At 59.8% G+C, this 25,952-nt stretch overlaps 1 protein-coding gene and 1 long non-coding RNA gene across 3 annotated transcripts in view; one reads left to right on the top strand and one right to left on the bottom strand.

The window, feature by feature from the left end:
- Window positions 1-25,952, bottom strand: part of CCDC85C (coiled-coil domain containing 85C) — a 77,009-nt gene that overhangs the window by 45,874 nt on the left and 5,183 nt on the right.
- LOC123644757 lies at window positions 15,402-17,428 on the top strand. 2 transcript variants are annotated; one of them, XR_006737247.1, is made up of 4 exons: window positions 15,402-15,453; window positions 15,756-15,819; window positions 16,166-16,213; window positions 16,493-16,505. It is a non-coding gene; the product is annotated as an uncharacterized LOC123644757 (long non-coding RNA). The 2 variants fall into 2 exon arrangements; XR_006737249.1 differs by lacking the exons at window positions 15,756-15,819; window positions 16,166-16,213 and adding an exon at window positions 17,401-17,428 and having other exon boundaries at window positions 15,427-15,453; window positions 16,493-16,720.

Below are 25,952 nucleotides of genomic sequence, written 5' to 3'. Positions count from 1 at the left end.
CCAAGGCAAGGGAAGGCAGCCGGCGGCCATGTGGCTGCTCCAGCCCAGAGCCCAGAGGCTCAGCGAGCTGCCGTAACTTGGCCCCAAAATGTCCTGGGTGCTGCTGCCCATGAGGCCGGCTGAGGGGGGCAGCTCTGACAGCAAGCAGGCAACTTTACAGAGGGTCACGGGAGATGAGGGAAGGATACTGCAGGGGATTCCCAGCTGTCTGTTCCAGAATTGCACTGAATGCAACTTTAAAAGGAAACTGGTCTTTCCTGAGCGCCGACCCAGTGGAAGACTCATGCCAGTCACTGTCACTGCCGGTGTCTACTGGGCACTGTGCCAAGCACGTCACATGCATCATCTCAGGAGGTAAGCACTACCGCTGGCCCATTTTACAGAGGGGGAAACCAAGGCTCTGGGCAGGGGTGTGAATTGCCCGCATCACCCTGAATGGTACTCAGTAGCCTCAGATTTCGAATCCAGGGCTGCCAGAGCCAGGCTCTTTGACGATACACCCGGGCCCCATCTAGCCCATCCCTGGGCCTGACCTCTGCTTCCTCGTCTAGGAAATGGGGAAGCAGCCCCGTCCCGATGCTCAATCTGTGCTGCTGTGCGGATAACACCACGAGGGAGGCAGGCCTGCTCCTTACGTGCTCACAAGACACCCCACGGCCCCGCCCAGGCCCAGGTACCAGGGCATGGTCTGTCCACAGGGACAGCTAACATGCTAACTTCTGAGACAGGCCACATAGAGGGGGGACCTATAGGAACACAGCAGAGGGGGCTTTGGTTCACCCAGGGGGTCAAGAGAGGGACAGTTTTGCAGGTGGACAAGGTGGGGAGCTGCACCAGGGGAGGAACCTCAGCGCCAAGGCCCCGGAGTTTCATAAAGAGCTTGGTGAGGGCTGAGCACTCACCAGCAGAAGGAACCCAGCCCAGCCCGGGACAGGACAGGACAGGTGCTGCGGTGCAAACTCACTTTAAGGGGGGTGGGTAGCCTCCAGGGCCTGTCTGTGACCTCCCCGGGGCTTCCCCTTCCCTCCTGCCCATGAATGTGCTCCCCAACATGTGGGTCTTGCTAGACTAGGCGCCACCAGACCAGGACCATCCAAACTGGGGCAGCTGCACCAGCCTCAGCCCCCTCCTGCCTCTACCAGAAGGGACAGGGCCAGCCTGGGACCAGCACCCCAGAGTCCTAGCATCTCAACCTGCCTCTGCCACACTGCTGGGTGGAGGGCCAGCCTTGTGTATCTGGAGGCATCCCAGCTGCTCAACAGAATGCTGGAGAAGGACCTCTGGCATCCATGCTGGGCCGTGGCACCCTGAGGAATCTGGGTCCCCAAGGTAGCAGGCTGCCAGCCCGGTGTGCACACCTCCAAAAGGCTAGGGTAGCGGGGCCCCAGGCCCCAGATCCCCTCCTAATCCTCCTGTGTCCTCTGCCCCTCTTCTTGCCTCTGCCCAAGGTGTCTGGGGCACATCCCACCTCCCTGGCCTCCTTGGGGGTGGGGGTGAGCCCCAGGCCCCTCCTCTGTGAAAGCCTTGGACACTCCAGAGACAGCAGCCTCCCGGGGTGCTGGCCGACAAGCCTGGCAGGAGTGTGACTCTGCTCAGGACACTCAAGAGAGAAGGGCCACTGGACCTTGTGCCGATGCCAAGGGGCCACAGGGGAGCTGAGGGGGCTAGGGGCAGGACCCTCGGGCAGGGCGCGGCTGGGCCTCCCTCGGGGCAGGAGGAGGGGCAGGCCAGCCGCACACCCCACAAATGCAAGGATTACTCCGAGTTGCATTATTATTAGTGGTTTGGCCAAAAGCCAGACACAGGCTCTGAGGAAAGGGCAGATAAAACGTGACTTCAGCCCATCAGCCAGGCTGTCAACACGGGGGAGCGTTACTGCATCGCAGACAGACTGGAACGGTGGGGGAGGGCGTTCCTAACAGCCTTCTGCAGGGTGCTGGAGGTGGGGAGGGCTGCTCTCTCCTGGGGAGGCAGGCGCCTGGAACAGCCCCGGGTCCACGGGCCTCAGAAACACAGGTGGGCTGCCCAAGGGTTCCTGGGGACCCAGGAGGGGGCCGCTGCAGAGAGGCCACTGGAGGGAGGTCAAATCTCCACTCCTGGCCTCTGTCCTCGCAGTCTGCCGAGCCCGTGCCCAGGCCCAGCCACGGCAATATCCTACTGCAACGGGAGAATGAACCAGCAAGACCCACGTCGGTCCATCTGTTTAAGCAGGAAGGAAGACCCCAATCCTTCCGACTCCTGGGCATGGTTCTGCGGGCAGGAGGCTAAAACCAGGAACCAGGAAACAGGAATCACATGACACAGGCACAGGGCTCTGGTTTCTGAAGCGCTGATGTCCCCAAAACAAACAGCCTGCTGGACCCACGGTGTGTGCTCAGCTGCTCCACACGGTATTCCAAAATGGTCCCCGTGACATCTGCGCCGGGGCACCCGGGCGCCGTAAGGCTGGCCCCGCCCCATGGCAGTGCCCCACTGCCGCCTGGGGATCCAAGCAGTTCCAGCTGCCCCTGGCGCCGGCATAAAGCCCACAGCCACAAAAACCAACGCCACCTACCCAGGAAGGCTTCGAGAAGACAAGAGACAGTGACCCCATTGTCCCAGGCCACAAAGCCAGGACACTCCAGAGCCAAGAGCTGAACCCAGGTGCGTCCAGCCTCAAATCCAGACCCCACACAGCCCTGGGCGTCAGACTGGGAGACATTCAGTGAGTTCCGCGTGCCTCTGTCCCTGCGCACACTGCCTGTAAGCAGCAGGCCCTCCGCAGCGATGCGGGGAGGCTGCTGGGAGGCGTGTGACTGTCCAAGACTACAGTCACCGTCCCAGCGAGGGATTAAACCCAGATGGGGCTCACTTAGAGCCTCTTAGACGCTGCAGCTTAGGAAGACCCTGAGCCCAGGCCCTGCTTGAACCTGGGCAGCTCCAACGCGAGTGGGACAGGGACCCGTGGGGCGGGGGGTCCAAAGAGGGAATTTTGACGGGCGCTCAAAATGTGTTCTCCTGAGGCCAAACTGCCACCACCATGCAGTGACATCCATGCGCAGCCTTCACAGTCTGTTCTGAGTGCCTTACACACTTCATCCCACCCAGCCCTCACCATAAACCGCCATCCGGAAAGTTCTGGCATTTCCCCACTCTACCCCTGCAGAGAGAGGCACAGGAAGGTTACCCACACCCAAGGCCACACAGCAGCCAACATGGGGCGCTCTTCCTCCCAGCAGGCTCAACGCGGTCAGGAAGGTGGGGCGCTGACCCCAGACAGCGCTACAGTGCCGCTGCGCACCTGGCTACACCTTGACCCTCCATGCAGGTCCCTGATGGACCCGGTCTATGTGCAAAGGAGGGACACAGTAGGGCCTGAGCCCAGGCTATAACCCACCAAGCCAGCCAGGAGAAAAGACAAATGCGTCCAGAGACGACCTGCAGGCCCCCAGGCTCCTCCAAGTGCCAGATCCAGCTTATCTAGACGTCAGCCTTCTAGGGGCAGATAACACAGACCTCACAGGCTATGCAGCTCTGGATGAGGGGCAGAAAGACCCAGCCCCTGAACACAAAGGGAGGGGCATTGGCGGAAAAGAGAGGGGTGGCACAGACCCCACTGGGTGGGCACAGACCTCTGGCCTGGGTGGTCCCAGGAAATGGAATGGGGTCTCCTTCCCTCCTGGGGAAAGTGGCCACCTCCTCATGGACCTGTGGTCCTGCCTCCTGGACCCCTCGAGGTGCTTCTCCAACCCACAGCCAGCGCAAAGCCAGCCCCTGCGGGTTCCCGCCACCTCCCCACCAACGGCCCGCCCCGCCCTGCTGTCCCGCCTCTGCCCAGGTGGCCCCATCTGCCAGGGCAGACCACCCCACGCAGATCGGAAGGAGGAATGAAGACAAAGGAAGCCCAGCCAGGGGCCAGCCAGGGCCAGGACATGGGGGAGGAGCCAGCAGACACCACAGACGGGCCTTTCTAGAACTAGCACGCCAAAATCCAACAAGCCTCGCCAGGCCTCCTCCCAGGGCAGTCACAGTCACAGCAGCACCACCACCAACACCAGTGATAATAAAGGCCACCAACTGCTAATAAACACCCAGCTCCAGCGGCTGTGATGACCAAGGAAGTGCAGGCACCGGACTTGCACAGCAGAGCTGAACCGGCAGCCCCACCTGAAAGGTGAGACGCAGCCCAGAGCAGCGACGTCAGGCAACAGGTCCAAAGGCAGCGGCCGTAACGAACAGGCCTGCCTGGCCAGGAGGCTCTGCCGACATCCGCAGGGGAGCAGGGGGCCCCACCAACAGGAAGATCACACACAGCCACGGATGTTAAAAGTTTGTAGCATCTCAGTTTCTTTTCTTCTCCACCATTTGCAGTAAAGTTTATGATGCCAGCAACTCCTTGGAGAAAAAGGTGGATGGGAAATTGAATCACACGCACAGGGTAATTTGTGGCCTGTCCGGGGCCTGCTGGTATGAATGTTTCAGGCAGGCAGATGCCCAGTTTGATGCCCTGTGACTGTTTCCGTGAGCCTGTCTCCCAGGCTGATTAGAACAAATCCCACTTGCCCTTCCCCTGCTGCTTCTGAGAGCTCGTGTCATGTGGGTGACCCAGAACATCATGCCTGCCCAGCCCTCTGCCCCCTTTAGCTTGGCCCCACAGACGCTGGGAGAGGAGCCAAGGGGACAAGAGGGGAGGGGTGTGGGCAGTGGAGCTGGAGACCACCCCATGTGCATAGAGCATGGAGTCCAGACTCTCCCTGGGCAGTGTCCTGCAGCCCTAACCCTAACCCAGCCCTTGGTGGTCTCTGGAAGTCAAAGGCAGAGGTCACATGCCCTCCCAAGTCCCAGGTCCCACATTCACAGGGCAATGGCCCCCAGAGGAACCTCCGGGGTGGGCTTCCATGACCCTGGCCCGGCAGCAGTCAGCCCAGCAGTGGCACCAGCAATGTTTATGAATAACCAGGCCATGCCCCTCCCCAAGAAACCCTCCATTCCTGGGGGACAGCTGAGCTTTTCCAAAAATGAATTGATTTTTGCAAGAAATAACATATATGTGACTCCTAAGGCCTCATGTCAGCGTCATTCACACTACTGCTGCCATCTCTTCCCCTCAACTTCCCATAAGGAGACTGAAAGCTGTGGCATGTGGCCTTTGTCACCAGGACACTGCATGGCTCCTGACTGGTGTCTCAGCCTACAATCCAGGCACCCACCGCCCAGGCCCATCCCCTGCAGGGAAGCCAGAGAGCCTCAGAAGTGTCAATGACATGGTGTCACACCTCTGCTAAGCTGCAGATAAAACTCTAACTCCAACAGCTCCTCCCCCTCTGCCCCCTGCAGTCCCCAGACTCCAGCCAGCAGGGCCTCCGTCCAGCTTTTGCAAAGCCCCACGGCTCCCTCCTCACCATCCAAGCCGCAGTTCACCTGGCCCCTCCTCAAGGTGCCACCCCCTGCCACCACCTATCTCCCATTCTCCCAGCACTCGCCAGTATATGGAACTATGCTGTCCCCAGACTTTTTTGCTAGTCCATCCACCTCTCCAAGGAGGCCCCTGCCTGTCGTGATCACGGAAGCATCCCAGGAGCATGAAAATAGGGCCTCTATGCAAGAGGCGCTCAAAAAACAGCGAGGAAGGAAGGTGAGGGCGTGGACGGGGCAGGAGGCCCTGGTTCCAGTTCTTCGTCTCTTACATTGGATGACCATAACCAGGCTACCTGACCTCTGAGCCCTGCCTTCGCCATGTACAAGACAGGATGACAGCGACCTCAGAGCCGGGGCCTCGTGGTGACCGTAGGAGACACCACACACAAAGGCTAGGACAGAGCCTGGTGCCAAAACAAGAGGGGACAAGTAAAGCCACTGCCGTTCCTGGGGGCACTCAGACACCAGGCAGTGTCCCATATGCCACTTCACTCCCCTTGGCGCCCCCATGTCCCCAGCAGCACCTGCTACTCGGCTGTGCAGCGTCAGCTCAGCCTCCCACCTACAGTGAACATGAGCAGCGACTCGGGCGGACACACAGGACCTGCGGGTGCTCCCGGCAGGGGACTGAGCTGTGGGTGACCAGGGCTCTAAAGCTGGCTTGCCTGGTTTGCTGGGTGGGGGGGCTCCATTGGCTTCAAAAGCTGCTCCCATTTCCACAGTCCCCTTAGGAGAGTGCTGTTTTGAGCTCCAGTGATGGTCATTTAGTCTCAAGTGGAAGCACAGAACTCGGCTGTCACGGGTATTTAGGAACCAGCTGAGACCACAGTCTTCGAGATCAGTTGCCCCTCACCCACTTGGGCCTCAGTTTCCCCATACAGTAGCTGGCTAAACGGAGCCTTGCTGACAGCAGGCAATCAGTGGTGAGGACCCACGGCTTGGGCGCTCTGGCTGGAAGGGCAGTGCACAGCCGGGAGCCTGAGTTCCCGGCAGGGCGGGACCCAAGGCAGCGGCACTCAGCTCTAAATGACCCCAATCTCACCTCTCTGAACAGTCCCAGGGTGGCACCGCAATCCCATTACACAAGGCAGGGGTGCTGCTGCCAGAGGAGGGGATGGCAGCCTTCCAGGAGGATGCACCCCGCCCTACAGCCCCCCAGCCCAGCAGCCCCTGCCCCAGGCAAGCCTGGTCAGACCCCATTGAATCACTTCTCTGAGCCTCAGACCTCTGGAAACGTTAACACCTGCACCAACCTGCAGGGCGACCTCTGACCTCTCCAAGACCTCTACAGCCGACATGCAGTGAGGGGCTGTCCGAGGGGGTCCCCCTGATCTTCCCTTGCTGGAAGCATCACCTCCTCTCATCAGGGATATGAAGGACAGTCGGGGATGGCCCCATTCAGGAGCCGCCATTTGGAATTCAACTCATTTGGATTTGGACAGGACATCCTCATTGACAGAAGGGCTCGGCTCGGGTGCCAGGGGCGCGCAAGGGTTAAATTCTGAGACAGGAGCACCTGCTCCTTCCTCCTGCTCCACTGTGTTGGCCCAGCCTCCAGAAGAGTCCCAGTCCTGGAAGCTGTCACCCTGCTGTGCTCTCTGACCTACACCTGCCCCGCCCCCCGCCCCCCCCCCCCCGGACTACCACGCCCTGGCTCCCTCCCCCGCAACCCCAAAGCTCAATAAAGAAGTAAAAGTTGCCCTGGGGATTTCTGTCTGCTCCCTGGCAGACGCAGTTAGATCCTTCCTGGAGCAGGAGCCACAGACATGCTCACTGTGCCAGACCCACCCCCCCCCAGGCTGAGGCACAGGGAGCCCTGCAAGTTCAGTCCAGACCTGGGCAGAGAGGTGACAAGCTGGAGCTCACAGAGGAAGCCCTGCGAGGTGGGAGCCAAGCGAGTGTGGAATTCAGGGAAGTTTAGGGGTCAGGGTGACAGGAGGAAAGGCAGTCGGAGCTGAGGGCACAGCAGCATCATCTGACCTGGTTGGTCCTCATGCCTGCCCGAGGTGGCACCAGCCGGCCGGGGGCCTCACCACCCGCACCTCTGTGACCTTGGCACATTCCTGAACCTGCTTGCACATCTGCAAAAGGAACCAGCGAGGGCCTGCCACGGGGGGTCCAGGAGGCTACGGAGGTCAGGGGCCAGGTCTTCCCGCAGGGGCCGGATGTGGCAGCCACTCAGTGGACGCTGGCCGTCCCGTGGGCCGTCCCCAGGTTTACACCCACAGTCCCTGAGAAGCCAGTGACTCGTCTTCAACCAGCAACAAGGCAGAAAGGCTTCCTGGAGGGTCGGGACTGCAGCCAGAGGGTGGCCTTTCAGAGGCTGGTGCCCTCCTCCTTCCTGCTGTGCTGGCAGCAGCCCCGGGATCCCGCCCTGTCCTGCCCGGGTTCCCTCACACGGGAGCCCCCGGTGGGGCGGGGCCACGTTCAGAGCCCACTCAGCACACAGGGACTAGGACGCTTACGGGTACTGGTCGGCCCTGACTGTGCCAGGGGAGTGGCAAAGACCTCGGGAGCCTGGGGAGCCTCCGTGACTCATGTGCATGGGTCCTGGGTCCCTCCGCCACCAGGCCCTGCCAGTACCCCGCCCACCCCGAAGGGCCTCAGCCGCATCCTGTCTGATGTCCAGGGCCCGGCTGGCACCAGCCCTGAGTAGTTGCTTAGGGACCCTTGTCCCCTTCTGTAGGTAACACGCCTCGAAGAGTGGCCAGAAGGACCCAACAAGAAAGAGAGAAAACTCCTCTAAGAACTCAAAACAGCACAAAATACAAGCTGCCAACTCCAGAGGAAATCGTCACAAACATCTGTGATGGCAGACTTCTTCCCCTTAAATTGACAACCAGGGCAGCCCCGCAAGCCCCCACCCTGCTTTGGGGCCCTCTCGGAATCACGGTCAGGCATAGTGAGCCCACTCGTGCTGGGCCCCGCAGCAGGCCACCAGGGAGGTGCGGGCCGTGACCTCGCCCCCCACCCCAGGCTTCTGTGGGCCTGCCCTGAGTCACCGGGACAGCCACGGCTGTCAGAGATGAAACAGACCAGACGACAAATGGGGAGCCGGCTCCCAGGGCCGCAGTCGTCATGCTCCTACACGGACTGACCCTCACAGGCAGGTCGCGTTTCACAGCTGCCCGCCGGGGATGGGGTGGGCGTCAGGGATCTGAATCACTTCCCAGACGGAATCACACCTGCAGGCAGAGAAGGGACCCTCCATCCCTCCAGAGCTCGCACTGCAGCGGAAACCCTGGGGACAGCCAGCTGCACACGCCGCCCAGCCCCACGAGCATCAGCGGTCCATGCACCTCCACCGGACACAGCTCACACTGAAGGTCACATCCCCCTCCATCCCCAAAGAGTAAATAGCTACAGTCCCACAGAGGGGCCCGGGGGCACATCCAAGGCAAAAATAGATCACAAGTCAGACTGTGACATTTTGGTGGGGATTCCTAAAGTCCCTTAGGAAAACCAGAGCGTGGCTGCTAGCCTCCCCACAGCTGGGCACAGAGCCCGCCCAAAGCCCACTGACCCCATCTAAAACCCAGGGCCAGGGCCCCAAGACTGACTGAGCTTGGTCCTGAGGGTCCCCAGGCCACATAGCTCAAGGCGCCCCTTCCTGCTGCGACCTGCAGGGCCAAGCTGGCCCAGGAGACGGGCTGAGTCCAGAGGAGCAGCGGCTCCCAGGCCTGCCCTTGCCTCTGCCTGGCGACTGGCAGACCTGTCGTCATCTCTCCAGGACAGGGCGGTGCTGTCCATGCACCTCCCGTGAACCACACGTGAGACCAGCCTCTGGCCCCAAAGCTTCACCTCTGAGAACCTGAGGTCCAGGGAATCCAAAACGAGGAGCCAAGTCACAAGTGCAGACAGGGATGCCGGGACAGGCAGGATGCCGACGGTTCCACCACCACCACCCCCCCACCCCCACCCCGAGCTGGGGGGAGCAGGGCTCCTGATCAGGATTGCCTGGAGACAGGCGGCTTCCATGGGTGTCGCACAACACCCTGGGGACTCGGAGGGAGGAACAGACTATCAATCGCTCTACAGGAAACTGGGGGCTCAGAGAAGGTAAGCAATAAGCCTGAGGTAACACAGCAAGGCAGCAGTTCTTTCTACACTGTCCTGGATGCCTTCACCATAGCACCCACCTACACCCCCTGCCAAGCTCCCCTTCTCCCCCCAGGCTACCTGGACACCAAGTGACATCAGTGAACCATGGCCCCAGGGACCCCCGCTCTCCCCTCCCCGATCAGCACCGAAGCTGGAGGCCTCGCGAGTCAGAGCAGACGCTATCGGGGCCAGGCCTGCACTGGGCTGGGCCGATTCCAAACCCCAGAAAACAAGATCCCTGGGACGTCTCCTCTCTGGTTTCAGGTCTGCATCTCGCCCCTCACTCCCCCTCCCAGCAGCCCTGCTCCAGGCTCGGAGTAAACACAGACCAAATAAACAGCTGCACGGCCACCATTTAAGAACCTGCTGCAAGCCGGGTGTGCATCCCCGATCTGCACAGGACATGTGAGTTTCCCTGAGCCCACTCAACAGCAGAGGAAACTGAGGCTCGGAGAGGTAGGACAATTTGCCCAGCAAGCGGATGGCTGCCGGAGTCACGCTGGGCCTCCCTGGCCTGCCCCAGGGCTCCGTGGGGTGTGCCATGGGGATGCCTCATCCAGGATAGTGCCTATGGGGGGACAGCCCCTCCACTTCCCTGTCTTACTTGCCACCACGACCAGAGGCAGAGCCTCAGCCCAGGACGTGGAGTCTCCCTGACCATCTCCCAGGGGAAAGGACACTCAGGAGCCCAGGGGACTGTGCGTGTCACACTCAGGAGCCCAGAGGACTAATTGTGTCCGAGGCACAGGCATCTCAGGGCTTGGCGCCACCTGGGGCTACCAGGCCTCTGCGCTGTGGCCTGAGCAGCTCCCTCCAGCCTCTGTGCCTCAGTTTCCTCACCTGCAATAGCAATGTCATAAGCAACGGAGAGGGGCTGTCAATCTCAGCACCCAACCCCCACCTGGGAGGTTGTGGGGAGACGAGTTCAGGGGGTCCCCTCCTCCAGACCCTCGGCAGGGCCAGGGGCAGGGTGCAGGGAGCCATAAACACTAGCAGGGTTACACTGGCCGCATCCACCTGCCACCTAGACCCTTCCTCAGGCACAGCCACACCTTCCAGCAGATCATTAACTCTCACCCTAGGACAGAGCTTAGAGAAGCCAGCTCTGCTCTTAGAAGGGGGCTGGGGGGCAGCACTTATATTAAAGGAAATAAAATTGTCCTCTCTCCCAATTACACATGATAAACTCACCACTGCGCCAACGGCCCAGCAGTTGTGAGCATTTAACTAAAGGTCAAAAGCAAAAATAGAAGCGGCAGAGAGAAATGCTTTTAAACAATTGAACATGACCAAGAGGAGAGCGTGGCAGGCAGCGGGGACAAACACAGACATGCAGGGTCCAGGGTACAGGTGCCACTGTGCGTGGAGACACATGCACACTCACACTCACACACCCCACCCTTCCTTCCCACCTCACCCCACACCTTCCCCAGGCCAAGCTCTTCATGGCCCCACAAACCAAGGGCCCTGTTCCTTGACCCTGCCCCCGCCAGCCGAGGGCCCGGGGTGGGCGCTGAGCGAGCCCTCAGCCGGCCGCTCTGCCTCCTGAAGCTGCCCACTGACTCTGGGGCAGGGCAGGGGGCGCCCCTTACCCCAGGCTCCTGCCAGCTCGCCCCACAGGCCCCAGGACGTGCGTCCCCAGCCCCCACTGCCTGACTCATGCCCCACTCTTCTCGGAGCCTTGCCCAGAACCCAGCCCCAAACGGCCCAGGCAAGAAACCCAGGAGGAAGAGGCGGGGAAAGGCGTGGACAAGGACATGGGATTGCTGAGGGCAGGCCAGGGGCCCAGCCACCCAGGGGGCTGGGACAGTGCAGTCAGCTGCCTGGCACAAGTGCGGTTCTCGGGGTGGCAGGGACAGGCCTGGGGGCTCTGGGGGATGTGAGTCCAGGCTGGAGCTGAGAGGTCCCCACACACCAGCCCCTGCCTGCCACCACCTCTCCTGACCTTTACCCCTGACTCATGCGGAGGGGTTGGTGGATCTCTTTATCCTACTAGTGAGGAAACTGAGGCACACAGGGTTGTTAGGTTGTCTACCAGGGGAGGCCTGAGGCTCAGCCCCAGAGCTCCGGGTGTCTCGGCCAGGGGTACGGCCCCTAGCAGCAGGCCACAGTGACAACCTCCCACACCCCGGAGTGAGTCACTTGGGCAGGGCTGGCCCCTCCATCTCGTGTTCCTGGGGCGACTACTAGACAACAGACCCTTCCAGGAACTCGGTCAGCAAGGCGACTGGAACCGCTGGGACAGGAAGCAGCAGGCCTGACCCCCTGGGCCTCCAGAGGAAGGAGAGGCTGGGCAACTTGGGTGTGGCCCCAAAGCTCGGCAGGCCCAGCCCTCAGTGTCAGGCCTCACCTGTCCCCAGCACTCGCCGGCCACTCCAGGGTCACAGCCCAAGTGGAGCATGGGGGACAGACCAAGCGCAGTTAAGATGCGGCGCCATCCTGGGAGGTCAAGGGACAGACACGGCCCAGAGACACGCCTCACAGAGGTCCACGCACCAGCATGAAGGCAGGAGGGTGTCTGGCCCACTGGGAGGGGTGGCTGGACAGTAAGAGAGGCCGCGTCTCAGTGGGGAGACAAGTGGGGTTTTCCAAGTGGAGGGGGGAGGCCAAGGGAACTGAGGGTTGAGAAGATACCAGGGCAAAGGCAGGGGAATATGGAACCGCTGGGTGGTACTCAAAAACTGCTACTAGCCTGGGGTCATGGAAGTTTCCAGAAGACATGGGAGAGGAGTGTGGAGAAGGACTCCGAGCCAGGTCACAGAGCATTTCCAACTGTTTCCAGGACCCTGAACTTCATGCTGAGGCTGAGAGGTCCCTGAAGGGTGGGACGCAGGGTAGGGGCTGTGTTTCAGGAAGAACACTCCAGAAGGGCGGTGTGAGGGCTGGAGGTGGCAGTCCCGGCGGCAGGGAAGTGGCTGGGAGGCTCAACCCAGGACCTCTGGAGCAGAGGGTGGGTGTGTGAGGGTGAAACCCCACCATCGGCACCAGAGAAGGAGCGGCAGGTGCACCCAGCCCAGTGAGACCACAGACCCACACTCAGACCGGCTCGGGGGCCAGGCAGGGCGGACAGAGCCCTGCGAGCAGACCGCCAACTATGCCACACCAGGCTGGTCAGCCCCACCGGGTGTTTGAGCCTCACCGGCAAAAATGCAGTCCCTGAAGACAAGGGGTGAAGCTCGACCTCCCGGGACGGAACTGGCGGCGACAGGACAGAGCACGGAGCCCCAGACCTGGGGTCTGGCCCCGCTTCTCCTCCTCCCTAGGGTGCTCACGGCCACCCCACTGGCGGGCAGAAATCCAGTGACCAGCACGATGGTCCGCCTGCCCTGGCCTGGGGCATCGCCTGACCTCTGCCTGGGCAGCCGGAACAATGGTGCCTTTTGTTCCCCGCTTCCCCATTGTCTCCAATTCTCTCGCCTGCCTGCGCAGGGCCAAAGGAGGATTTCCAGGGGGATTTCTCAATGGGCTGGCAGAGAAACATCCTGTTGGTGAGACCTGCTGCTCATGGCCTTCCTTGAAAGGCCACAAAAGGGGGCTGGCGGCTGACGACCCTTTGGAAATGTCCCCAGATGTGAGCAGCTATTTTAAACTGAATTGATCTCCGGGCTGCGTGGTCGTACACCAGAACTAAAATCTGTGGTCTTAATTGTTACTGACGCAGTCACAGTCAGTCCCTTCACAGGCGAACCCTCATTTACTCCTCCCAAGAAGCCTGTGAAGGACATCTGAGTGTGCCCGGCTTCCCCAGAGGGAAACTGAGGCTCAGAGAGGTGGTAAGACTTGCCCAAGATCCGGGGGCCAGCGGGGGCAGGGCCAAGCTCCAACCTGTTCCTCCACGCGAGGAATCCCCCCTCCCTGCCCCTGCCCGGCTGTCTCACACACACACCCGCCTGTTCACTCAGGCTCAGCCAGCTCAGGGGGTCACACCCAGAGGTGGCAGGGATACTGGGAGAGGCCCGTGTGCCTCCAAAACTGTCACCTCCTTAAACAGACGTGGTGCCAGGACTGGCCCTCTGACTGCTCTGTCAGGAAGAGCCAGCACCAACAAGCACAATGCCAGTGGCTGCACCGAGGACGCAGCATCACTTGTGCCACTGGCCGCCCCGAGGTCCCAGGGGGTCGTCCGTACAAACGAATGAGCAAAGGGCCACCTGAAATGGTGTGTGCAAAGAACAGACAAGGATGTGATGAGATATTCTCAACATGCTCATGTGAAAAAAAAGTGGGATCCAAAACTGTAGGAACACAATGTGGCAAAATGCGTTTTTGAAAGTGGGTGTCTTGGATGGGATCCGGAACAGAAAAAAGACATTAAGCAAAAACTCAGGCATCCGCAGAAAGTATGGTCTCTGGTCGGTACTAAGGTACCAGTATCGCTCCATTCATTATAACAAACGTACACCACCACCGTAAGAAGTCAGTATCAGGGGAAACAGGGTGCAGAATTTACGGGAACTCTCTATACCATCTTCTCGATTTTTCTGTAAATCTAAAACTGCTCTAAATAACGAAGTTTGGTTTTTTTAAAAGTGTGTGTAACAAATCTGTACATGTGATAAAATCTCATAAAGTGCCCACACACACACACCCCCACACAGAGACGAGTGCATCTGAGTTCAGGTCTGCAGTCTGGTTCGCTGCGTTGTGCCTGTGTCATTGTCCCGGCTTTGATGACACGCTATACCTACGTGAGATGTCACTATCAGGGGAAGTTCAGGGAGGGAACCCGGGAGCCCTGTGTACTACCTTTGCAGCTTCTTGTGAGGGCAGGATTACAGATAGATGATTTTTAAATTTTGATTTTGAACATTGCAGTGTCTTCCAAGTTTTTCCACAATGGGCAACAGATTATTTAGGCAGATGATAATCTGTATCTCCATTGGTGACAAGTCTCGTTGGGAACGGGGGCTTGGGGAACGGGGGGCTTGGAGCCCGAGGTCTGACAGGGCCAGGTGAGAGAGCCCCCACCCGGGCAGGATGCCTGCCAAGCGTGACGCCTGGAGCGTGTGAGCGTCCTTGCCACACTGTCCCCGCACACTCCCCCTCGAGCAGAGCCCAGACAAAGGGGGCTGCCTCGCTCCCCACCCCCAGCAGAGCTCGTCTGGGCGAGTCACATCAGCAGAGGTTCTCGCCTCCCCGGGCTGCATCAGGGGAATCCCAGGATAAATCAGGAAGGCAGAGCTCAGGCTCACAAGGGCGGCTGCGCGTCTCAGATCAAACCGAAGGCAGAGACAACATCTGGGGCATGTGACGCACCAGGAGAAATCCACAACGTGGGGCACGCTGCGAAAAGCAAATCCTGCATGGCTTCGGAGCCAGGATGAGTCTCCTGCCAGTGCCCAGCTACCGAGTGCACACAACTGCGCCACGGGCGGGGGAAGAAATCACGTGCCAAACAAGAACTGCCCCACACCATGCCCAGTCCCGCAGCCAGCGCCCCAGGGGTGATAAGGACACAGGCCAAGAAATGATAACAATGTCACCACGGGCCACCTCCACAGCCACACGCAGAGGCGATCTGGGTGCTGGGGTCAAAGGTAGTTATTTTTCTAAATTCCCTACAGTAAAAAGGTAGTAGTTTTGGAAGATGAACAAGTTGCTGATGGGGGAAGGGCTGCTTTTACGTGGACAGAGCACAGAGAGGCGGGAAAAAGGGGGTAGGTATGGGGACCCCGGAGCCAGGGTACGGGGGCTCAAAGCCCAGCTCTGGTGCTCTCTAGACTGGGACCTCAGGCAAGCTACTTAGCCTCTCTGTGCCTCAGTTCCTCCCTGGTCAAATGGGGAAAACGTAAGGGTTAAAAGAGTGAATACGTAGAGAGTACTGAGCGACTGTTAGCTTTTATTGTTCCTGCTCATATTGTTGTCACAGTTCCTGTTACTATGTACACGTCTTGTCTGATCCTCAACAGCCCGTAGGACAGAACGGATGGGGCACCTCACTCAACAGGCACAAAGGTGAGGCGTGCAGGCATGCACGTTTGTCTGGGATCAAACAGGTGGGCCCATGACCAGAGTTCAGGTGCAAGGACCCTCCCTCCGGACCCTCTTGGGTGGCACAGACCCTCAGGGTGCCAGGCAGGTGACCAAATACCTCCTCACCTGGGACCCACCCGGCAAACACAGCAGGGAGGTAGACAAGACAGCCAAGCCCAAGCCCCTGCTTCCCTGGACCTCAGGCCTGAAGCCGGGAAGTGGCCCTGCGGGGGGCCAGGGCCCAGGCCTGCTGATGGGTGACCTCCTTTCTCTTCCTCACACAGAGCCTGGGTGGACCTTTTTTTCCAGGTCACCCTTCCCTGCCTTGGGTGACACCCAGACCAAGCAGTAAGTCACAACGAGCCTCCCATGAGTCTGAGGCCCAGAAAGGGGCAGGGCGGGAGGGGACCTCAGGGGTCCCTTATAGATGAGGCTCCAAGGAGGGGCGCCTGGCTAAAGTCTCACAATGAGTCCAGGGCCACACTGGGCCCAAGCCGGGACCCTGACCCCTCTGCAGGGTGCCTAAAGCAAACCCTGCCCCCACCCTCCACACACACATAAAAGCCAACTTGGAAACACCAGACCCCATCTGTCTCCCAAACACCAGCCACCAGGGCACAGCCTGGGGGGGGGGGCATGGCCATCGGCAGGTGCCAAAGGCACGGGTCCCCTCTGCCACTAACGTCTCTCACAGCGGGAGCTGCTGCTGGAGGTGGCCCAGCCTAGAGCAGACCAGGTCCAGGTGCGGAACCACCAAACCCGCCACTTGCACAGGCAGGAAACTGAGGCACAGGCTTGGGGGGCACTTGCCTAAGTGCCACAGTGGGGAACTCACTGGAACGTGCTAGAATGTGGGGCGTGGAGGGGGTGCAGGTGAAGTCCCATGGGCTGGGGAGCTCCATTTCCTCATCTGCATGTTTATAAGACCAAGGCAGCCCAAGGATTCCTCCTCCCAAAGCGCTGTTGTGATAAATGCATGCATTTTAAGAAAGAAAGCTCTTTAACGAGGCATCATTTCCAGATGCCAACTCATCACTCTCGAAAACAAGCATCTCTCATCTGAGCCACTGGGGATGTGGAGAACAGCAATGTGCCAAGGCTCGCGATGACAGCGGGGTGCCCCCAGCCATGCCACCCCAGCTCCTGCCACTGCTCCTTCCCACCCCTGTTGCTGCCCAGCCAGTTTCCCCAGCTGGAGAGAAGCTGGACCTTGGGCACGGCCCCAAATCGTACCAGGCAGCCCAGGCTGGTGAGCCACATCCAGGCACTGCAGCCACAGATAGGCACCCCCATGCCACGGGGGCCCTGCCCTTCCCACCCAGGGGTCTGCTTGCTCCTGTGGGTGGGAGTGGGAGGGACAGTCCCTGCAGGACAGGAACGCACAGCAATGGCCAAGATCCCAGCCAGGCCCACCTGCCCCTAATGGCCCCACCAGCCCAAGGCTCAGGGCAGCCTCCCCACTGGGCCCTTCCCCTTCCCCACAGACCCACCTCCCAGGCCTGCCAAGGGCCTCACACCGCTTGGGGCATTACAGGGATAAAATCTCAGAACAGAGGTAAAGGGTGCTGTGGCTCATGACCCCAGGCAGCCCCTGTCGCAGGAGAGCCCCAGGGGTTCGGAGCAGGATGCTCTCGGTCAAAACCCCCATTGCCACTGGTCACTGCTCCTTGCCCCCTCAAGACCCTTCCACCATCCTCTACAAAGAAATTAACCTCTGCTAAAGCCCTCAGAGCTCCATCACCAAAAAATATCCTCAGTTCCTGACATCAATGGTCAGAACTAAGTCTCGTTTAGGGCCTTCAAGGGAGACTTTGTTAGTTTCCTAATTTTTTAGAAAGGAAAAAAAATCAAGAACAGGGTTCATGAATTTAGTCCACGTCCCTACGGAATGGCCCTTGGAGATCTCTAAGCCAAGGGTCCATTTCGCAGGTAACGGAGACTCTTCCCAGGCTCCCAGCCAGCCCTGCCCCTCCCGGCTGCCCAAGGAGCTCAGACCATCACTCACCCACCTGTGGGCCGATGGCCTCCTTCACTGCTGCAGGAGCCGCGTTCCCACGTGGGAAAGGCCACGGCCTGGCACGGTGGGAAGACACAGGCTGAGAGGCCTGGGCACCTGAGGGCAGCCGTGTTCTTGGGAGGTGGGTGCAGCCAAGCAGGGCTGCGGGGCAGGACTGCGCCTCCGCACAGCCAGGGGGACCAAGGACTGCAGCCCTCCTGGTCCCCCCGACCCGGGGGTGAGGGGGTGGGGTGGGGCGCTGATCCTACCTCTCCCGCAGGCTCACCCCGGGTGCCACAGCAGGACACCACAGCAGGCAGGAGGCCACTCCAGCCTGGAGGTCCCACACCAGTTAGTTACAGAAATGCCTGCTACGCAAATAAACAAAGTCACATCACCCTCCCCATGAGCCTCAGTGTCCCTGTCCTCGTGGAGAACGTGGCAAGCCCCAGTCCAGAGCCTCAGGTCTCCCCTGGGCCCTCCCAGCCTGCCTCTGCCTGCCAGCCCTCACCCGAAGGCCCCCCACACCCCGAGGTCCACACAGGCCTCCTGGGCTGGGTTCTCCATTTGGACTGTGTTTTCCACTTCCTCCAGCTGCCAGTCAGCAAGCCAGCGAGGGGCAAGTGGGGATGGCCCTGGGAGGCACCCCCCGAAGGGCGGCCTTCCCCACTGCATCCAGGAGGAGGAGGAGGAGGACTACGACAAACACATCCCGAGTGCAGCTGGCATGCGAGTACATTAGCACCTCTCTGAGTCAAACTCGGTGGGGAGTCTGCCCGGGGTGCCCGCCGAGGCCAGTCCTGGGCACACACTGCCTTCTCCTCACCCCTAGGCCCTCCCGGTTTCTCCCAAGCCTGCCATTGTCATTGAGGCCAACGACACCCGATGCATGTATATTTAGCCAGAGAAAAGGGAGCCCACAGACCTATTCAAAAGTCACCAGAGGCCCAGTCTGTAGGCGTGAGGAGGAGAGATCAAGGTCGCAATTCAAAAGAAGAAAACAAGAAGACTCCCCCGTTTTCATTCTGCTCCTGCTGGCAATGGGGCTGGCCCGCGTGGAGCCAGCAGGAAAGCGGAGCCTGCAGGCGGGGCTGGCAAGGGTACCCCCGCCACCCTCTCTGATTCTGGGCCAGGTCGTTCCCCCACCAGACAAGCACTTGGAAGGTGAAGGCCTGAGGTTAGGAAACAGGCCGCTGCAGGTCCTCAAGGCCCCAAAGCGGCAGGAATGTCCAGAAAAACCCCCAAAAGTACTGGTTCTGCTAGTGGGGAGAAGAGGCTGGGCCAGGAGCAGCCCCTAGGCAAGGCTAGTGACAGGGACGGCCCGGGCTTCTGGAAGCTGCCTACATTCCATGGAGGTCTCTGAGCACCATGGATCTGGTCCAACTGCCTTACCTCACAGATGGGTAAACTGAGGCCCAGGGAGATCGGGCAAAGATGAGGCAGAAAGAAAACAATCGGAAGGAAGAAGCCCGGGAAGCAAAGGCCTCCATGCCAACATTCACCAACCCCAAGACCTCACATAAATAAAACCACTCCAGGAAAGAGGCACAGGGTGACCTGAGGGCGCCCGGGGTGGGGGTGAGCACAGGGCTTGTCCAAAGCTGCTGGGCAACAGGTACAGCCGGGACCACTGGGATGTCCGGAGTACCCGGCCACCTACAGAAGATCTTTAGGTTTTATTCTACACGATGCTTTTGTGTTCCGTGTGGCGTTTGCCGACCGTGAGCACATATCATGCTCACATGTTTTTTAAAGGCTACGGGCAGGAGCCTCACTGACCCTCGGACTGAAGTTCTTCATCTTTCCTGACCAAGGACCACTTCCAGCCCCTGACTAAAGCTGTGGGTCTATCCCGGAACCCACACAAGTGCACAGTCATTTCAGGGTTCAGAGGTTCCCTGAAGCCTGTCATGCCCACCCCCCGCCAGTTAAGGAGTCCACGGAGGATGCACTGGTCGACTGGCTACAGAGGTCACTGACACTCGGTCAGTGCAGAGAGGAGGACAGGCTGACTAAGAAGGCAGTAGGGGCTGCCGAGGGTCCAGGGACAGCCCTGAGGTGGCCCAGGCATCTCCCTCCTGTCACATCCCCCCAAATAAAGCACCAGACCAGGAGGTTCCAGCACTCCTGCCTGCCCTGCAGGGTTCTGAGAGCCCAGGTGAGCCGCCCACCTGGAGCATTTGCTGATGGCAGGAGGGCCACTCCCCCTCCGCCTCCCTCCTGCTTGGGTTGCGCCAAATACAAGGGGTCTTTTCATCCAGGGATTCTGACAACACTTCAGCTCCACGTCCTTCGGAGCAGATCACGTTGCCCACACCAGGCTAGTGCTCATGGGGGACAAACTTTCAACTCACGGGAAAGGGATTAGGGCTCTGCAAATCCAGGCAGCCCTGGAGTGTGGACCCAGCAGGAGGGCAGGGAGCAGCCCAGGGCCTCCTGACCACCTCCCAGAGCTGCCCTCCCACCTTGTCAGCCCCTCCCTGGTGCCCTGCTCCTGCCTGGACGAGGGCTCCAGGCCCCCCATCCTGTGGCCTGTCCACCCCCAAGGGCTGACCTATGCCTCAGAGGAAGGGTGAGATTCCAGTCCGTGCAGGAGGCAGGAGAGGGCGACTCGTGCACAGGCCCGTGGTGTGCCTCCTGCAGCACAAGCGGGTCACGGGGCTATAAGGCCAGGGCCAGGGCACGAAAGACGCCGACGCCACCGGGGAGGCAGCAGGAACCCCTGACACACGCTTCCTTCTGTGGACATCGTCTAGACCAGCACTGCCGACAGGGCTCTCTCAGTGGTGGAATGTTCCTTGTCTCATTGTCAGCAAGGTACCAAGCATGTGCAAACCCAGGGTGACCAGTGCGATTGAGCGGCTGAAATGTTTCCTGTTACTTAGAAGTAATTGAATTGAAGGGAAGCAGCCACATGTGGCCTGTGGGCTGCTCAGGGCCAGAGCCAGGAAGCTTGGCCCGGGGGTGGCCACAGGTTAGGTGGAGGGTGCAGGAGCACAGGTGAGAGAGGAAGGGGCCCAAACCCGAAGGGCACTGGGTCGACAGCGTGACAACCAGTAGCAAACTGGAAACTGAACCTCGAGACCAGGAGCAAAAGGGAGAGGGACTTGGGGCTCAGCCCAGGAGGCACATTTCCTACGATGGGCAGGTGGGGCTGTCAGGGAGGTCGGGGGTGACCAGCACACCACCCTGTCTTGGAAGATAAAACATCAAGTGCCACCGAGAGGTCAGGACGAGAAGAGGCCACTGGACAGTGCCAGAGTCACCTTTCCAGGGTCTGGGACTGCCCGGGGCCCAAGGAGCATCGTGTGTGGGGAGGTGGGGGGGGGGGTGGCGGCTCCTGGCAGAAATCCCGGCCCACAGGGAAGGGAGGGGCCAGAGAGGCAGGATGGTGGGAGGGAGGGGATTTGCATTGCTTTGGCCCTGGAAACAGGAGCCTGTTTGCAGAGAAGAAACCAGGGGACAGACCTGAAGGGAACAAGAGGAGAGACGATGCCCAGGGGGCCGGGCAGAGGCAAGGGGGCCGGGCAGGGGGAGAGCAGGGCAGCCCCTCTGCCAGCCAGGGCAGTGGGTGCTGGAAGAAGGAGAAACTTGCTTCCCAATTTTCTGGAGAAAGGGCAGGCCAGGGCTGGGGGCTGGGGAGGGGAGTGTCCCATTGTCCCACCAGCCACCAAGGGACGCTAAGCAGCCGGGAAATGGAGCCTTGGCGCGGGCAGTGTGGCCGGAACCCGCCACAAAGGGCCACTCCCAAAGCGGGCTCATTAGGGAGCTGAGCCGGTGCGCGGGTGGTGACAGGCGGGCGCATTCAGGGCCCCACACAATCGGGCCCTTGTGGCGGGCGGGGAGCACGATGCCCGCCGGAGCCTCTGATTCCCAGACAAGAGCAGCCTCCTTCTTGCCTTACAACCTGGGAGCGACGGAAAGACGGATTTGGGGAGACAAAGAGATGCTTCCCCTGACAGTGGATGGTCTATTTTTGGAAATGGGTCGACTCTTTTCCTTAGCTGCCGTTTCGGTGCCACTGGCTCTGCCTGCATCGTCTCCTTGAAAACAGCCTAAAAAGGGCTCCCCCGTCTCCCGCCTGCCCAGCCCCGCACCAGCGGGGGTGGTGAGAGCAGCTGCCTGGCGGCCGGGGAGGCGCGAGCCAGGCTCCGTCCACAGCAAGGCCCGGCCTGGGTCCGAACCACAGCCATGGCCCCGGGCGCCGAGCAGCACAGGTCAGCGAGCGGCGGCACACGGGCCCGTTTCTCCCTCACTGCTAACGTGAGCTGACACCGGCCTCCCGACCCCAGCCAGCCAGGCTCTGTGATGTCCAGTGTGGGGCAGTGTCCTCGAGCCCACCCCGCCCCGGCTGACCCGCTGACGGGCCCCAGCTCCAGCCTGAGTGGCCCCCGTAGGCCCGGCAGCTTTTCTGCCGGATCTTCCCGGAATGGCTCTGCCCGGCGAGTCCCCAGGAGCAGTTACAATCTCTGACGCCCCCGTGACCACCTGGGCCCACACCTGGGGCCGGGCCTGGGCACTGGTATTTTTTAAAGTTCCCTGCATGAAACCTAACACACAGCCAGTTAGCAACTACTGATAAAAGCAAAAAGGTATGTTTTTAGTAATTAGTAAGGGGAAACAGGGAAGGTAGGGTTGTGCATGTCACCACCTTCTTGGGGAGGTTTGATTTCTTTTTTTTTTTTTTTTTTTTTTTTTTTTGGGAGGTAGCTAAAGGCCATGTGTTGCCAAGAGTACAAGTGAAAAAAGAAAGGCAGGTGACCACAGTGGCTTGACCACATCTAGTGTCTCGTCCAAGGCCTCCCGGGCTCCTCATTCCTCACTCCAATGCTGACTGAGCGCCTACGACGCGTCAGGAAGACTGGACTGTGTCCTCAAGAAAGTTGTGGACTAGGGCAGAAAGCGGAAGAGCCTCTCACGTCCAGGCAGCCTTGTCCCCGGCAGACCTGCACCAGAATCGGAGCTCAGCGCTCTCCTCTCGCACTAAACCCGTCACCCAGTCCTTTCACGCGGAGGCGATCAGATAGGGGAGGCAGGTAATTCCATCGGGCCCTGCAGGAGGACAGGCTGGCCCAGGGGTCTCAGCCCCAGCCAGTGTCTGGACAGGCCACCATCTCAAGGCCCCACATTGGTACCTATGCGGTTACAGGCAGCCACACCTGCCCCAAGCTGAAGACCAACTACCAGGCAAGAGACAAAACCTGGGTGGTGAGGCGTAGCGAGAGAATGCCCAAGAATATATTACAAAACTGACTCCTGGAGCCACAAGTGTGACCAAAGCCCTGTGAGAGGCAGGGCGGGAAGGGGAGGCCTTTCCTGGTTCTGCCTGTGTCATGGGGCCAGAGGAGGCTAGGGCCACTGGGACCCTCAGCACGGCCCATCCAGGCCTCCCATTGTACAGACGGGAAAATGAGGGCCCAGGGAGAGGAAGGGACTTGCACACGGTCGGGTTGCCGTCTGCGTTGTCCAATCTATGGAACAGCACCATGCCCCCAAGACCCCCAGATGTGGGGACACATTCAGGGCCAGGGAGGCCCTGCAAATGATTCATGTGTGCACTTATCAAGTGGGGAGCAGGAGGAAAGGGGGGGTACAGGCTGTGTAAAGGTCCCAGTTTCTAAGTGGACCCCTCACAGAGAACTCTGGATCCCCTGCAAAAAGTCCATCAGAAAAGATCAGAGCTGGAACTGACTGCTCACAGCGTGAGGAGAAGCCCCGCCCAGTGACGTGAGGTCATTGGGGGGAGCATCACAGACCCCACCTGCCCCGGCCCTGCCCACGACCCCACCCCCTGTCCAGAGTCCCTGATCACCTGTCACCCAACTGCACCCAATGTGCCAGGCGAATGTCCACTGCAGCCTGTTCTCTTCCTGCCTTCTCTCCTCAAGTTTACTGCCCTCCTCTGCCTGCAAGGCCCAGCTCAGCGCCCCAGGACACCTGCCTGGACAGATTGTGAGCCAAACCTGGCCCTTCAGATGGAGCTCCTGGACCTGTCCCCACCCCTACCCCTGCCCTGGGGTGACTGGCCCCACTGCCCTGACCCTGTTCCTCAGCTGAAACGGAGTCCCAGTGGGCACCAGCAACTAACATGGGAGGCGAGTGAGATGAAACCCAGGAGCGCTAGTGCAATGCCAGACAGATGTTTGGTTCCCTCTGAAGCACATTTTTGGAACCTGCACCTCTGTGCCAAGGCTGGGAGTCAAGAGGACCAGGGCCCAGCCTGGGGCGGGCCCTTCCCCTTCCAAGTCTCTTGGTGCCTTCAGTTTGCACAGGGGTTTCCGGTTCTCCCAGGCACGGCATTTCTTCCATGCTAAGATACCGTCACTCAAGAGCTTTTCCAGGGCCAGGGAGGGGAAGACCCTAGAGCAAATGCACACACTGACTCTAGGACACGCCCCGCACTGCAGGGAGAAGGGAAAATGCCCATCTTGAGGAGGAAACAGCAGCATGTCTCGGCGCTGAGGAATCAGAAGGAAGGAAGGGGAAGTGGAGGCTCACTTACCCCCCAGGGCCACCGCCCTGGCTTTACTTAGGCGATGCTCCACCTCTGTTTAAACAGCACATACAGGGCAAACCGTGGAACATTTACAGGCCAATCAATAAAACTCCTGATCTTTCTGCCCTGCTCCCCTGAAAGCTGGAGGTCAGTGGTGACTTGCTGGAGAGCAGGCATCCGTCCCTGGGTGACCAGCTCCTGACCTGGCCAGAACCCCCGCCTGTGGGGCAGGGACAGTGGCAGAGGAACATGTGAGTGACCAGTTCTGGGTGCTTGCTTAGGGGAGAGAGCCACTCATGACGTCTCATGATCAAAGGAATATCACATCCCTTTAGGAGACTAGCCTGTTCCTCTGTTCCCAAGTTTCTGGGGAAGCCACCAGGGCCCCTCATCAACATGCACTAGAGAGATGGGAATTAGCTGCCTCCCAGCTCAGCCATCTAGAGCAGTCCTGCATGGATCCCAGACATGGATCCTGGCTGCCCCGGTTGTAGGAGCAGGGAGAGCAGCCGTGGGCTGTGACCCGTGGGCTGCGGCTATTCTGTGAGTGGGCGCAGGGGTAGGACTAGGCATGCAGATACAGAGAGCGCATCAGTCACGTGGGGGCAGCCAGCATCCCCCACAGGCTCTGCCCTACCTGAGCTCCCCCTCCACAGCTCAGCCTGACCCTGGAGGTTAGAGGTCACAAGGAGGCAGAAAAGCTAGGGGCAGGACTTTATAGCAACCCTGTCAGGTCTGAGAGCCTGCAGAGAAGGTTGTCTCTAGGGCCTCTGTCACAGTTATGCACTCCCAGGCTTGAGCTTCCTCCCTGGCTGTCCCCAGCTCAGTCTATACCACAATGGTCACCAAACTGATGCTCCTGAACTGTCACTCCCAGAGCCAGGTGGCATGACTTGCTGTGCAGAGAGGCACGCAGAAGCCAGATGCTGTAAACTCTCAATAAACACTAATGCTTCCCTTCCTGCTACAAGAGCAAATTCCCTCACCGCCTGTGAGGTCAAATCCCACTACCCAGCTGGCCCTCAACAGCCCAGCCCCACCCCCCACCTCCGACAATTCTCAGTGATTCTCCACTTGCACAACCAAATATTCCCGGAGCTGCCCACCGCACAGTGGATTCAGGAACGACCTTTACCACGGTCCAGGCAGGTGCTCACACACCTGCCCTGACTGATGCACACAGTGCTAACCCCCCAGGGGCTATTTCCCCACACACATCCTGAGTCTGCCTCACAGGCCCTGGGCTCTCCCCTTCCCACCTTAGCCATCCTGCTTAATCCTGCCTGGAATGCCGCCTTCCCTCCATTCAACTAGACAAGAACTCAGCTGGCTCCAACACAGGGCTGGGCACAAGTGTGTGTCAGGGAGTCCCCAACCCCCACCTCCACCCCAAGGAGGCAAATCTGAAGGAGGTCCCTGAAATAATGAAAGGCCACAGAACCTATCCTTTAAGGCCCAGATCTAGGACCAGGGTATTATTGTACTCAGGATGCAGATGCAGAAACTGAGGCTTGGAGGTTCTGTACACTCTCAAGGTCATAGAGCAGGTAGCAAGACAAAGATTCACTCAGAGCTTGGACCCTGGAGCCAGAGCACTCTGCAGCAGGCTCCACACCCCAAGCACGCCCAGGGGGGAGTAGTGCAGCCATGGCGGCTATGCTGCTGAGTTTACGCACTTCATTACACCCCCTCTTCCCCCAACCCAGAGGTTGGTAATGTTTCCCACTTTGCAGATGAGAAAACAGGGACCCACGGAGGTTCAGGAACCTGGGCTAGAGTGCAGTGACGTCATCATAGCTCACTGCAACCTCAAACTCCTGGGCTCAAGCGATCCTTCCGCCTCAGCCTCCCAAGTAGCTGGGACTACAGGTATGTGTCACCATGTCTGGCTAATTTTTCTATGTTTTGTAGAGACGGAGTCTCAGTCTTACTCAGGCTGTAGACTTTCAATTGTCTATGCAAGCGTGGTATGGAAAATACCAACCCCCC

This window comes from Lemur catta, chromosome 1 (genome assembly GCF_020740605.2).
Source record: "Lemur catta isolate mLemCat1 chromosome 1, mLemCat1.pri, whole genome shotgun sequence".
NCBI classification, from domain to species: Eukaryota; Metazoa; Chordata; class Mammalia; order Primates; family Lemuridae; genus Lemur; species Lemur catta.
This window is presented reverse-complemented; position numbering and strand designations above follow the sequence as displayed.